The following is a 15,370-nucleotide window of genomic DNA, read 5'->3' as shown; positions in this document are numbered from 1 at the left end:
GGCATTATATAAATATTATGTAAAGGCATTTAAAGGGTTCAAATGATCAGGACTGATGTTGGCTAAGTTAGCGAAAGTGGAAATTAATATTAATATATAATATTTTTATGGAAGTTTTTTACGTGGACATTTATGTTCTTTAAGGTCCTGAGTTTTTTAATCTGACACTGCACAAAATATAATGCATCAAAATGTTGTTGCTAATCATTGACATATCCAAGACTGTGATAATCCCATAAAAAAACAACAGTGGCATTATATTAACAAATTGACATTTAAAGGGTTAAAATCCTGAAAATGAATGAATATTTTGTAGTTATGATCAGAACTGATGTTGGTTTAAAAACCTAACCAGTGTTGGGGAAGCTACTTTGAAACTGTAGTTTGAAAGCTACAAGCTACTCATAATTTTAAGTAGTTAAACTACAGTCAAGCTACTCTTTTGAAAAAGTAGTTAGCTACACTGCAAGTTACTATCAAAAAGTAGCTACTTGAAGCTACTTAATGGAGGCAATATGTTTTTAATGTTACTATCAAACCAATAATATTAATAACAAAATTTACATTAAAGAATTTATTAATTAATGTATTAATTAAATATATTACATTTATTTAATACATTTAATGAATAGTAACATTAATACAGTTAATAATAGCCATAAAATAAAATACAACAGTATAAAATAAAAACAAAAAGATCAGATGCCATTAAAAATATATATTTTTATACTATACTTCACACTTTTCAGTCCTGCTATGGCCAGGTGTAGCCTACAGGTCCAAAAAAAATTCCTAGTTTGTGGCATAATAATACACGCTATTTCTTTTTACTAATTATTTTATTTATTTTACATGAAAATATTAGTTAATTAAATGCTAAGAAATGGAGAAATCAAATAGTTCTGCATGATAGTAATTATCATAATAATATATATATACTGGATATTTATAAATATTATAATAATTCACTCGCTGCTCCCAATAACACACAGATGAAAAAGCGAAATAAACATATTTAGAACAGAGAAATCCCTCAAAAGGCAATAGTAACTTTTTGAATTATTTTATTTAGAATAGTAAAGGTAAATATGCTGTTGTGTGATCTATTAAGAACAAAGTGTCTGAAACATTTTTTGTTTCATAGAAGAATAAAATGGCCAGATCGTTTGACATTTTGCTGGTAAAAGTTTTGCTTCTACACAATAAGGAAGGCTAATAGTTATGATCTGACCAACATGATGTCACGCTACACCACTACTGGCTGGAAAAAGTAGTTTGCTACTGGAAAAGCTACTCTGTTTAAAAAGCAGCTGAGCTACTGTCAAGCTACTGAAAAATGTAGTTAAGTTAGTAGCGTCGCTACATGTAGTTAGCTACTCTCCAACACTGAACTTAACTCATTGAAAGTGGAAAATAATATTAATATATAATATGTCAGTTTTTGATGTGGACATTTTTTGGAGTAGCTTATTTTTATTGAAGCACAAGGGTTAAACAGAATTCTGTATTAAATATTACTCTAATACATGACTACAAATGTGTTTGTTAATTTGTTTGTGTGTGACTGTGTGTGTGCAACAGTTAAAGAAAATGCTAATTTGCTGTTCAATAGTTACAATCGCCATTCTTAGTTATGAACCATAAAATCCCCCCAAAATCCTCCTCCGAGATAAGTTTAAACGGTTTCCCAAGACATTTATCAGGACTTGCTAAAATGATATACTTTAGGTTACTCTGAACCAAGAGACCCCACCCAATACAGCAACAGTGACTGGTTCCACTTAACTTTAAGTGCCAAACTAAAAATAGCACAAGACCAAAAGTGAGTGCTGTACTGCATGTTGAACATTTTCCATGTCTCAAAAGAAGAATTAAACCATTGAAGTGGGATTTTCTGTCTATTTATGATATTCAAATAAAATTGCTATTAATTATCAACAAATATAATTTTCTTATTATGATAGCAAAGATCATATTATGGATAATATGATCATCAGTAAGACAGGGGTTTATTCGGAAAGGAATACTAGCATACAGCTTACTACATGCTGCGCAGAATACACCATATACTGCCTGCTATTACAAATAATACAGTAGAAACAGGACATTTTAAGTAAAAAAAAAAAACAATGCACACAGTCAATTTGCAGAAATAGTACAAGTAGTATAGTAGCATGCATGCTATTCTGAACATAGCAAACTGTCTTTGTTGGATTTTTGCAATGACCTTGAGTCCGCATATACAATAAAGTTTCCCGATGCTGATAAATGTACAACATGATCACACGGAATGTCGGCTTGTTGTTTCTGAGAGTACAGGTATCCTAGGATCGGCCACATTATGCCGACTCACTGTTAAGTGCCATCTCTTATCAGACATATTTGCATCGGCTTCAGTTTGTTTACCTTCTCTTGCATTGCAACCAGAAGTGCGTTACATCAGCAGCATGGGAGACCCACCCAGGTTCAGATCCAACGTCGAAACCAGGAAGTAATAGTATTTGCATAATCAGTAACAAGTGCAATTCGGAGGTTGTATTTTTCCCTCTAAAATAACATTTCGACTTCACTGATGGTTAGGTTTAGGTTTGGGTCGGGGGATTCAGTTTATAAAATATGTATTCCTCTTCACTGTATAACAGTCAGTACAGCTGAAAAAACTCAACTCTTACAACTCGCTTTTAGCGCCCCTCTGTGGACATCTCACCTGGTAAATGGAGCTCACACAAGACCATACGCCCAAAAACACTTACCACTTTGGCCTCTGGGGGTAGTGTTTCACATTTTGGTTAGCACAGGCCGATTTTAGCAAAAGAAAAGTCAACCTACTGTTTTCGATTTCACTGTGACATCAGTCTGAAATGTATGTGGTGGTTCAGTGGTTAAAGGAATAGTGACTTAAATTTCGGTCTGTTCCTCACACAAAGCTAACATATGGTTTCAGAAGACTTGGACATAATTACATGAGTTGTATTGGATTAGTTTAATGGTACTTTTTCCCTTTTGGAGCATGACAGCTGTAGTCACTATCCACTTTTGTTGTATGGAACAGAGGAGCCTGAACATAGTAGCTAACACCATTTGTGTTCCACAGGAAAAAAATATGTCATATGTGTTTTGAACAACATGAGGGTGAATAGATCATTACAGAAACTTTAATGTTGAGTAATCAGTCCCTTTCAAGAACTGGGCGAGTAATAATCTAAAGGTCCTTGATTTGACGCAAATTCATAAACTGACGAGTTTCTGGGTCTACCATTATGTACTTCAGCAAGGATACTGAATTGTCCCTATAATTCAATACACTTTAAACCATTTTAACTGAGAAAGTATCTTGTAAACTAACTCAGTATGGGTCAATTGTGGTCTCAATCTTGTGTCTATCAGGCTGTGAATATTATGAATGGAGTTTCTCTCTCGGCAGGGAGGTTGGCTGGCTAAACTCCAACTACAGGGCCATCCTTATAATTACAGTGTCCTGAGTTATCGATCACTGTGACTGCAGCATGGGGTTATGCAATCCTCAGCCAGAACCATTAATGCACCAGGACAAATCAGCCGTGTACTCCCGGGACAGACTGCTATTTACTGTGCAACACATAAGGCACACACGCACACACACACACACACACACACACACACACACACACACACACACACACACACACACAGGAGGGCCAAGATCAATACTCAGTGGAAAATAAAAGTAAAATATTCCATTGAATCTAACAGCACTCAAGAGGTAACAGAGGTAAAATCTAAAGCTTTGTTAAAAAATAAGATGGAACTCTTAAGGTCTTACGGAGTAGGACCCGAACTCATGAAAATCCATACATAATTTACGAGTTGGCTATTTCGTATGGTCTTGCACGATGTTATTCACATAAACTCATATGACTTCATCACATGCAAATTCTTGTTTAGGACATGTTTATTAATATTATGTCTTTACCCAAACCCCTTATCTAAACCTAACCAATGAGTAGAGTGTGTAAACATGACAGGAAGCTGTTGTGTGTGACATAAGCAAGTAACTGTTGTGTATTAGATGGAACGATGTCCAGCAATGTAATTGGCTGTAGTGAAAGTTATACGAATTCGAATGAGTGCAGCTGCATGATACGATACGAATATCATACGAATTAGACAAATGTATCCCTATATGCCAAAATATCTTTTTTTTTATAGAAAAAAGGTCATTGTTTTTTTTAAAGGTCATTTTTATTTATATAAATTAACTTAATACACACACACACACACACACACACACACACACACACACACACACACACACACACACACACACACACACACACACACACACACACACACACACATACACATACATATACATATATATATATATATATATATATATATATATATATATATATACCCACACACATTAAAAACTGCTAAAGGTCAATATTATTAGCCCCCTTACAAAATTATCTGTTTGATTGGCTATGGACCCAACCACTGTTATCTAATTAATTAATGAATTAATTGCCTAATTAAACTAACTCGCCTAAATAACCTAATTTATCCCCCAAGCCTTTAAGTTGCACTTCAAACTGAGGATTAGTATCTTGCAAAACAACAAGTGAAGTAATATAAAACTGTCATCATGGCAAAGAAAAAAACAATTTGTTTAGACTTGAGAAAAAGAATTGTTAATGCTCACAAAGCAGGAGAAGGATATACACGTTTATCAAAGCGTTTTCAGGTGTCAAGAACTGCCGTGAGAAGTATTATAAAGAAGTTTGAAGAGATCCACACAGTGGAGAACAAGACTGGGCAGGAAGCGAAAGATTTCAAAAACCCTGGAAAGAAAACTGGCGAGAGAGGTTTCTAAAGACCTAAGAACAACTGCCAAGACACTAGTGAATGATTTAGCCAAGTCTGGGATTGATATCTCAACGAAGACAGTCACTAGAGCCCTGCACAGTAATGAACTGCGAAGTTGCAGATCAAGAAAAACTCCACTTCTGAAGAAGAGACACCTCCAACCTAGACTGAAGTTTGCCAAGGACAACCTAGGTAAAAAAATTATGCATACTGGAAATGTGTCCTTTGGTCAGATGAGACAAAACTAGAGCTCTTTGGCCATAGAGATGTTGCCTATGTTTGGAGAAAGAAGGGAGAGGCGCTCAACCCAAAGAACACCGTTCCCACAGTGAAACATGGCGGTGGGAGTATAATGCTGTGGGGATGTTTCAGTGCGTCCGCAACTGGGAATCTCATCAGGGTCGACGGAATCATGAAAAAGGAAGACTCCAAGAAGATTTTGAAAGACAACCTCAGGCAATCTGCAACAAAACTTGGTTTGGGTCAACATTTCGTCTTCTAGCATGATAACAACCCAAAGCATACCGCTGGTGAAGAACTACCTCCAAACGAGCAAAGTGAACATCCATGAGTGGCCTGCACAAAGTTCAGACTTGAATCCCATAGACCATATTGGGCCACACTGAAGACTAGAGTCCATGCCAGGAGATCAACAAATCTGGAGGAACTTGAGAGATTTGCTAAGGAGGAACGGGCTGCGACGACTCAGGAGAAATGCCTAAAACTAGTTGATAACTACAAGAAACGACTAAAGGCTGTTATCAAGCAAAAGGGACACACTATTGACTATTAACATCAGAGGGCTAATCATTTTGAACTGTAAATTGTTTTATTCTTGGTTATAATTTTGTTTCTAATTGTATTATAAACACTCTAAGTTGCCTAAAACTATTATGTTTAGAAATGCTATGTAGAAAATAAAACTTTGCTCCATTAATAAGCACTTGGGAATTATTTGAAAAATAACTAAATATTTCAAAGGGGGCTAATAATTTTGTCTTCAACTGTATATATTAGGGCTGTCAATTGATAAAAAATTGTAATAAAATGAATTACATGGTGTCTCGATTAATTAATCGTGATTAATCGCATATACAAATATTTGCTGAGAAAGCCCCTCATATAAGAATAATGAAATATATAAAGATTATTCATACAAAATTATACATAGTTATCTTTAAATATAAAAAAAATAAAAATAAAAAATAAATAAATATATATATATATATATATATATATATATATATAATAAAAAATATTCAGATAATTAAAATGCATTACCTTCTTGTAGCAGAGGAGTTAATCATTGATAAGGCCATACAAAAAGTGGCTTTAAAATACAATGTATTGTTTACTACCATATTATTGATCATAAGTCAATCATTGGCACACAGTTCACAGCAATCCATTTCACAAGTGAATTTGTCAATCAGTTGGAGATTTATTATGAGGGCTTGTTTAAGAGCCCGTCAATTTACACCTTCGTCAGATACGCTTGTGTAGCGTCTCGGGTGCATCGCATCAAAAACATAAAATGTTTAGGTCACTGTTTCTAGTTAAATATAGTTTAATACTCAATCTTTAAACACATCTTGAAATCCCTTAGTTCACGTTTGCGCTCCTTCAAGTGTTTTGAACGCAAGAACGTAATGCATGTTTGTGTTGTTCTGCCTACTGTAGTGTTTTCTTCACTGTATAAACTGTGTGTTGCTCATACAGCTGAAATTTTACTTACAACCCTCTGGAGTAATATCATAGTTATACCCCTGTCATGGCTGAACAATTTCATATTCCTTGTCATGCAGGTGTACTACAAAAATGTAAAATATGAATAGAAATATAGTTCAAATATATTTTACTCATAATAATTTCTAGGTGCCAATAATTGTGGCCAACGTGTTTTGGAGAAAAATATTTATTTAATAATGAGATATTTCCCCTCTTTCAATTGTTTTTCTTCAATTAAAGGTTAGATTTAGATTATGTGATGTTTTTTATGAAAGATCAAAAGAATAAATGCAGATTTTTTTCACAGCCGTCTTTGCTCATATTTACCATGGGTGCCAATATGTTTGGCCACAACTGTATAATTATAATATATATATATATATATATATATATGCGGTTATACATTTTAAAAGTAACCCTCCCAACCCCGTATGCATGTATATATTATATACATATTTTTATATTAATAATTTTATGTAAATAAATTAATATAAAGGTAAAATGAGTAAACTGGCATACTGTATATAAATGAAAAAATACAAAATCTTGTAAAAAGTTACAATTATTCAAAGTATTACAAAAAATATATAAAAAATGTTCTCTTTTATTATAAAATAAGTAATAAGCAATAACGGGTTTAAGTTTTATATAGTAATTATAGAATTATTAATTACATTATGTACATTTCAATTTAGTTTCATTTAAAAAATTTTAATGTTCTCAGAATTACTATATGTAATTATTAAAAATGTTAAATATATATGTTTATAATATTTCCTTTTATTTTCATTGATGAACAAATTTTAAAATATTCTCATACATTTTTAATAAATAAGAACTACTTTGTTTTATTTATATAACAAAATTGAGTACACCCCTCACATTTTTGTAAATATTTGATTATATCTTTTCATGTGACAACACTGAAGAAATGACACTATGTAAAGTAGTGAGTGTACAGCTTGTATAACAGTGTAAATTTGCTGTCCCCATAAAATAATTCAACACACAGCCATTAATGTCTAAACCGCTGGCAACAAAAGTGAGTACACCCCTAAGTGAAAATGTCCAAATTGGGCCCAATTAGCCAATGTTCCTCCCCGGTGTCATGTGACTCATTAGTGTTACAAGGTCTCAGGTGTGAATGGGGAGCAGGTGTGTTAAATTTGGTGTCATCGCTCTCACACTCCCTCATACTGGTCACTGGAAGTTCAACATGGCACCTCATGGAAAAGAACTCTCTGAGGATCTGAATAAATTAATTGTTGCTCTACATAAAGATGGCCTAGGCTATAAGAAGATTGCCAAGACCCTGACACTGAGCTGCAGCACGGTGGCCAAGACAATACAGCGGTGTAACAGGACAGGTTCCACTCAGAACAGGCCTCGCCATGGTCGACCAAAGAAGTTGAGTGCACATGCTCAGCGTCATATCCAGAGGTTGTCTTTGGGAAATAGACATATGAGTGCTGCCAGCATTGCTGCAGAGGTTGAAGGGGTGGGGGGTCAGCCTGTCAGTGCTCAGACCATACGCCGCACACTGCATCAAATTGGTTTGCATGGCTGTTGTCCCAGAAGGAAGCCTCTTCTAAAGCTGATGCACAAGAAAGCCCGCAAACAGTTTGCTGAAGACAAGCAGACTAAGGACATGAATTACTGGAACCATGTCCTGTGGTCTGATGAGACCAAGATAAACTTATTTGGTTCAGATGGTGTCACGCATGTGTGGCGGAAACCAGGTGAGGAGTACAAAGACAAGTTTGTCTTGCCTAAAGTCAAGCATGGTGGTGGGAGTGTCATGGTCTGGGGCTGCATGAGTGCTGCCGGTCACTGGGGAGCTACAGTTCATTGAGGGAACCATGAATGCCAACATGTACTGTGACATACTGAAGCAGAGCATGATCCCCTCCCTTCGGAGACTGGGCCGCAGGGCAGTATTCCAGCATGATAACGACCCCAAACACACCTCCAAAACGACCACTGCCTTGCTAAAGAAGCTGAGGGTGAAGGTGATGGACTGACCAAGCATGTCTCCAGACCTAAACCCTATTGAGCATCCTCAAACGGAAGGTGGAGGAGCACAAGGTCTCTAATATCCACCAGCTCCGTGATGTCGTCATGGAGGAGTGGAAGAGGACTCCAGTGGCAACCTGTGAAGCACTGGTGAACTCCAAGCCCAAGAGGGTTAAAGCAGTAATTGAAAATAATGGTGGCCACACACAATATTGACACTTTGGGCCCACTTAGGGGTGTACTCACTTTTGTTGCCAGCGGTTTAGACATGAATGGCTGTGTGTTGAGTTATTTTGAGGGGACAGCAAATTTACACTGTTATACAAGCTGTACACTCACTACTTTACATTGTGCAAAGTGTCATTGTCACATGAAAAGATATAATCAAATATTTACAAAAATGTGAGGGATGTACTCACTTTTGTGAGATACTGTATATATATATATGTATATATATGTCTGCGTGTGTGTCTTATTTTAATAAAGAAATATTAAAATTGTAATTTTTTTAATAAATTAACATTAATTTACAATAATTAATCTAACAGATATAACCTAAACTACAACTAGAACTTTAACTAGATTTAGAACATACAATGTAAGTAAAACTTGTCACAAAAGGGCTATTAGGCCTTTGTAAATCTGTTGCTGCAAATAGTGCAAAGCGGTATTGTACAGGCCTAACATGGACCATGTGGCGAGAGTGAGGCAAGTGTTTGCTAAAATATGTCAGACCTCCTGGTTGGATGTTCTGCCTGTAGGCACACATGCACAATCAATCAGCACAACCCTGGATGAACCACAGATCCCTCTGTTTTTACACAGCACTGTGTCGCATAATAGCTCAGCCTAATTACAGTCAAAAAGATAAGAGTATAAAACTTTGAATATATTGTTTAAATTCGTTGGCTTGCTAATCTAATGAACCTAACAATATTTTGGAGGCTTAGTCATTGCCATGATGAATTATGCCAAACACTTTTTTTTTAACCAGCTCAACCAAAGTCAATTAAACACCTCAGATGCCATAAACTATTTGGTGCCTAGAGGAGGTTTATTATGCAACCCACTCACTTTATGTTTGTATAAATAACTGAAGAATGTGATACTGGTTTTCTTACAAAGTTAATGTAACATCTGTGGGAGGCTGAGAATAGATGACAGCCACTGTCTTCCACTCACTCCTCTAGAACATTCCACTCATGACTGTTTTTTTCAAGATGGGTCAACATCCCTAATAAAGAAATAGTTCACCAAATAAGAAAATTCTGACATTATTTACTCACCCTTACATATCATGTCAACACAAATGGAGAATTTTGAAGAATCTTCACGCTGCTCTTTCCCTATATTGACCACATCTGTTAAGCTCCAAAAAGGTCAAACAGCAAAAGAAAAGGTCCAAACATCTTCTTAATACTGAAACTGTAATAAGTTGAATCTGTTCAATTGATTGAGAAAACTCATTCCTCATGCAGGGTCCAAATTAACCAAAGCAGACATAGATCACTCTAATGTCATGTTTTTTTTTTGAGGAAGGACCCAAGATGCAGGAATGTAAACTGAGTTTTATTGAAAAAAGTAAACAAAACAACTTAAACAAAACACTGATGTGGGAGTACAAAATAAAACAAGATAACAATAAAACTGAAAACAAACTGACTGTGAGAAACTGGCTACACAGGAAGAACACAAAGCAAACCGACTGGGGTAACTGGATTACATAGGAACAACACGACTTGACTGGGAACAAAACACAACAATATGGCTGGGAAGACGAGAAAAAGGAGAGAAAAAATAGACGAAAGGGTGCTAGGATCCAGGTGCTGCCACTAATCACGAGCAGCGCAAGTCAGCACTGCCATGGCAACTATGATCGCGCTGCTGAGCAGCACCTGTGAGAAACACATGGCAGAGAGAGAGAGAGAGAGAAACAAGCACATGGGAAAGACGACAACTACCAGGTGTCCCACGACCAGAATGATAACTAGACAAAAAGACCAGACAACAGGAAGGGAGGGTGGGGGAGACAGGTGGACGGCACTACATGAACACAGACTGGACAATAAAAACACAAGTCCAAACAAAACACACAGAGTGTAAAGTAAGGTCCAGGGCAGGCAAACCAAGGTAGCACAGGCAGGATGGAACAAGGTAGCGCCAGCGGGTGGACCAAGGTACAGCAGCTTGACAGGGTTTGGCTGCTGGATTTGTCCAGATGACTTGACTATTGACTAGTTTCTTGTCTAAGAATCGCAGCTTGGCTTGAAATGGTGGCTTGACTTGACAACTTGACATTGCAGCTTGACAAGGTGTATTGGTTAGACTAGGCATAATGGCTTGGCTACTTGACTTGGTTTGGCAGCTTGACTTGGCGTGGTGACATGATTAGGTGTGATGGTTTGGCTTGGTGTAATGGCTTGGTTTGACTTGGCAGCTTGACTTGGCTTGGCGGCTTGATTAGGTGTGATGGTTTGAATTGGTGAGAAGACTTGACTGAGCGTGACAGAGACAACTTGACTTAATGGCATGACTTCGTTTGGTGGCTTGACTTGGCATGGTGACATGATAAGGTGTGATGGTTGGGCTTGGTGTAATGGCTTGGTGGCTTGTCTTGATGACTTGATCAGACTTGGGTCTTGAACAGACTCATAGATGGCCACAGGGAACAGTACAGGCTCATCAATGGCCTCAGGGAACAGGACAGACTCGTTGACAGCCACAGGGAACTGGACAGACTCGTTGACAGCCACAGGGAACTGGACAGACTGCTCCAGGACAGGAGTGAAGGCAGACTTGATGACCAAAGAGAACTGGACAGACTCCACAATAGCCAAAGAGAACTCGACAGGCTGTGTGGCAACCACTGCAGTCAAGAGCGCAGGGGAATGACATCCGGGCTGTGATCACTAACAAAAGACAGGGGAACGGCCTCCGTGGCCGTGTGTGCTGAGAGGGGCTGGGAAACCTCCTGGCGGTCGGCAGCACATTTCCTCTGGCAATGGAGTCGTGAAGCCCAAGAGGTGCCCAAAGAAGATGCAATGGACTTGGCTGCCACCTGGCCTCGGTGGGCCTCTCTATAAACACTGATTGAGAGGGATTTCGAGATTTGGTGCTCTACCCCTGCAGCAGACTTTCCATCTCTGCCAACTGGCAGAGGTAGTCCACCATATCCCAAAAGTCAAAATGAAACATCAGACTCAGCTGCTCTGGACGGATGGGCTTGACCAGACCTGCCACAAAAATCAACTTAAGGATGGTCTCATCGATACCCAGCCCAGAGGCTGCTTCAGCCAACTCCAAAGCAAAAATGTCGATGGGGCGACCGTGCTGAAAGCAGAACCGGGTGTCGTGCAACTGGGTGTGGATCTGAGCGGCCGATTCCTTAAGGGCTGGAGCTGAATTCAATAAAATGTCCATCATGCCTCCGCTGGGTCCCCAGTTGGCCAGAATGTTCTGTCACAGTTTTTTTGAGGAAGGACTCAAGATGCAGCAATGGCAATGATGGTTTTTATTGAAAAAAAGTAAATAAAACAACTTTCAAAATAAAAAATTAAAATCTTACAAACAAAACACTTACGAGGGAGTACAAAATAAAACAAGATATCAATAAAACTGAAAAAAAAACCTGACTTGAAGAAACTGGATATTCAGGAACACCACACAATAAACAGACTGGGGTAACTGGAATACACAGGAACAACACATTTTGACTGAGAATAAAACAATCGATTTGACAGGGAAGATGAGAAAAAAGGACAGAATAAATAGAGGAAAGGGAGATAGGATACAGGTGCTTCCACTAATCACGTGCAGCGCAAATCTGCGCTACCTGGGAGAAATACGAGGCAGAGAGAGAGACAAACATATGGGACAACCTGAGAGATGGGTGGAGGAAACGGTCACAATCCTAGTGCCAACATAAGAATAAAACCAGACCGAAGAGGCAGGATCATGACACCTAATGGTGACATCACACAAAACAACTATTTGTACATAAATAAAACAACAAAAGAGCGAAAACCTCTATTACTTCTTAATGACAACTATTTAAATGCCCTGTGAGTTCCCTTTGACAAAAGGAAACATTAAAATAATTTAAGGGCAAGGCATTGTGAGTCTAAATTTTGTACTCAAAAGTTTATGTTTATGGAATTTTAAGAAAAATACAAAAATAATTAAGTTCAAGGAACTTAGATATTTGAGTAATGGGCCCAAAACTTAACATTTCAATGATGTTTACAACTTAAGTTTTCCAGTAATGACAACATTAGGGTACATCATTCACAGTGAAGTTTAATACTAAACGCCATTCTTCTACTTATTTTCTTCAACTAATTTGGAATGGGTGTGTGATTGTCCTTATACAGCAGTATGGCCAGAATTTAAGAGTGAGCACATGGTTATTGTTGAAGAGACACTCTGCTGCCATCTAGAGTACAGATTAGGGAATATCATTATACAGTAACTGAGGATTCAATGAAAATGAAACAAACAAACCAAAAACATATTTTAATTTTGGCCTAATAAAAAAAATGTGTGACTGGTGAACTTGACACAGCTCAGCAGGTCAATGCATGTGCACTACCACCAAGCCACAGATCCAACCAAACTGGCATATATTTGGAAAAAAAAGAAAGAAAATAAATTCTTTGAAAATTACAATTCTGTCATCATTGTCACGTTTCTTCCATGGAACACACAAGGATCTGTTTTTCTGTATTTCATTGCATTTCTTTGAGTGAATTATTTACTTATTATAGCTGTCATTCTGTCCATTATCTCCTTTTGTGTTCAACACTGGGAAAAACAAAGAAAGTCATATGTGTTTTAAACAACATGAGTACATAAATGATGTCAGAATTAAAGTTTTTTTGCTGAACTCCCCCTTTAATACTTTTCCTCCCACCATCTGCATGAATAATTCTGAAACTTTATATCAGGTGGTGCTCTGACTCAAAACAGAACTAAGGGATTTTTGTGGGTATAACCGTCTTGTCTTGTCTCGTGACAAAATCATGCAATCATCTGAATCAACACCCTTGAAGTCACTGATCGCTGCATGGTTTTATGTCTGTTAAAGGGTTGACAAAAGGACTTTCACACAGTTCTGCAAGATGTGAGAAAAACAGAGAAAAAAGTGTGAGATAGTAGAGTATCTTGAAAAATGCTGTAAAATTAAACCTTGATTTAATTTGACATACTGCAAAACAGGGTTCCTGTATGTTTTGACCAATAAATATTCAGAATAATGTATATTCACTACCGTCTAAACTACTGTTGAGTACATAACACAAAAAAGCCACTTTAACATTTATTAGACTATGCGGTTGTTCTTTGATTCTTACAATGCATTCAAGATAAACATTTATCAGCATACGTGTTCCCTGGGAATCAAACCTATAAGACCTTGGAGTTAGTGGCACCATGTTGAGACCCCCGCCCCCCAAAATCACTTTAGAATATGTGAATAAAAAGTCCTCAGATTCTCTTTGGGTCAAGTTATAAGCTACAGAGAGGTCAGCAAATAAATACACACACCTAAATGCACAGTACATTGACATTTAAACCTTATTCTTTTCCTTTCAAATCTCATGGCCACAGTAATCTTATATTAACAACAACATGTTTCCAAGGTCTTTCGTGTGAGGTATTGGTAATGGTGCATTGTTATTTAGTTTATTTCCTGTATAAAAAACAACAGTTTTGTTTTTAACAGCCTAGAAACCACACACACACATTCAGTCCTGAAATACATTGCATTCTTGTTCATTTTTTTTTTTCTTCTATCTGTTCTCAGTTTCCTTCAGGTCAGTGACAAAAAACAGTTTCACTTTCAAAATGAGTGGGAGCGGATGTAAGAGGTAACCATAAAATCTCACTCAAAATCTCAATTCAAACTAAGTGTATTTAATTCAGCATTCACTTGAGAGATGGTAGCATCTGAGTTTGAGCCAAATTTATTTCAGTTCGGCATGCAATAAACACAGGTTATAAGATAAAAGGCAAAGGCTGCACATATTGACATTTAAATTGTCATAATCTAACATGACGCAATAGAATACAAAATCTATACATTATCCGTCCATTAATCCATTCATCCTTCAATTAAAATAAACAGAGTCCAGATTCTTCTGACTAAATATTTTTATATGTAAATAATAATAATATAAATAATTAATATATATTTTTTAATAAAATAAATATATGGAAGCAAATAAAAATAAGCAAGAAATAAACAAAAATAAATAAAACACATCAGAACCCAAATGCAGAGTTTTAATTGCTACAAGTGAATTCAGGCATCAGAATATTATAAATGTAGGATACAGTATGGAAGATGAATACCCGTTTATTTATCTTTTTAAAATGTTATATAGGAGAGAATGTATTATTTGAATAAAAAAAATTACCTCTCATAATATCGGCAATAAATATTGACATTAAAAAAACTATTCACTAATACTGACCGATTGATATTTACTGACATACCGTGTCATACCACTTGTATGACGCAAAAACATTTTGCATATGACATGTATGAAGACGTGATGTAAGATTATCATACTTCTGAATGTGAAACATTTCTGTTCCATTTATTTAGTCATCATTCTGCATGCTGTATTCAAAAGCCATGTCATTATCCCCAAAAGGATAAGCCTACTTTAAGAAATTATGATCACGGTTTGACCAATCATTTTGGAATGCTGAATTTAAAGGGATAGTTCCCCCTAAAATAAAAATTCTCTGAGCATTTACTCACCTCATGCCATCCCAAGTG

General features: G+C 36.7%; 1 protein-coding gene across 1 annotated transcript in view; it reads right to left on the bottom strand.

Annotated features, from left to right (window-relative positions):
- The window catches only part of LOC127640176 (MOB kinase activator 2-like), a 69,578-nt gene that overhangs the window by 40,699 nt on the left and 13,509 nt on the right, over nucleotides 1–15,370 (bottom strand). The window lies entirely within an intron of this gene.

The sequence above is a fragment of the Xyrauchen texanus genome, chromosome 49 (genome assembly GCF_025860055.1).
Source record: "Xyrauchen texanus isolate HMW12.3.18 chromosome 49, RBS_HiC_50CHRs, whole genome shotgun sequence".
Lineage (NCBI taxonomy): Eukaryota > Metazoa > Chordata > Actinopteri > Cypriniformes > Catostomidae > Xyrauchen > Xyrauchen texanus.
Note: the sequence above shows the minus strand (reverse complement) of the source record. Positions and strands in the feature narration are given on the sequence as shown.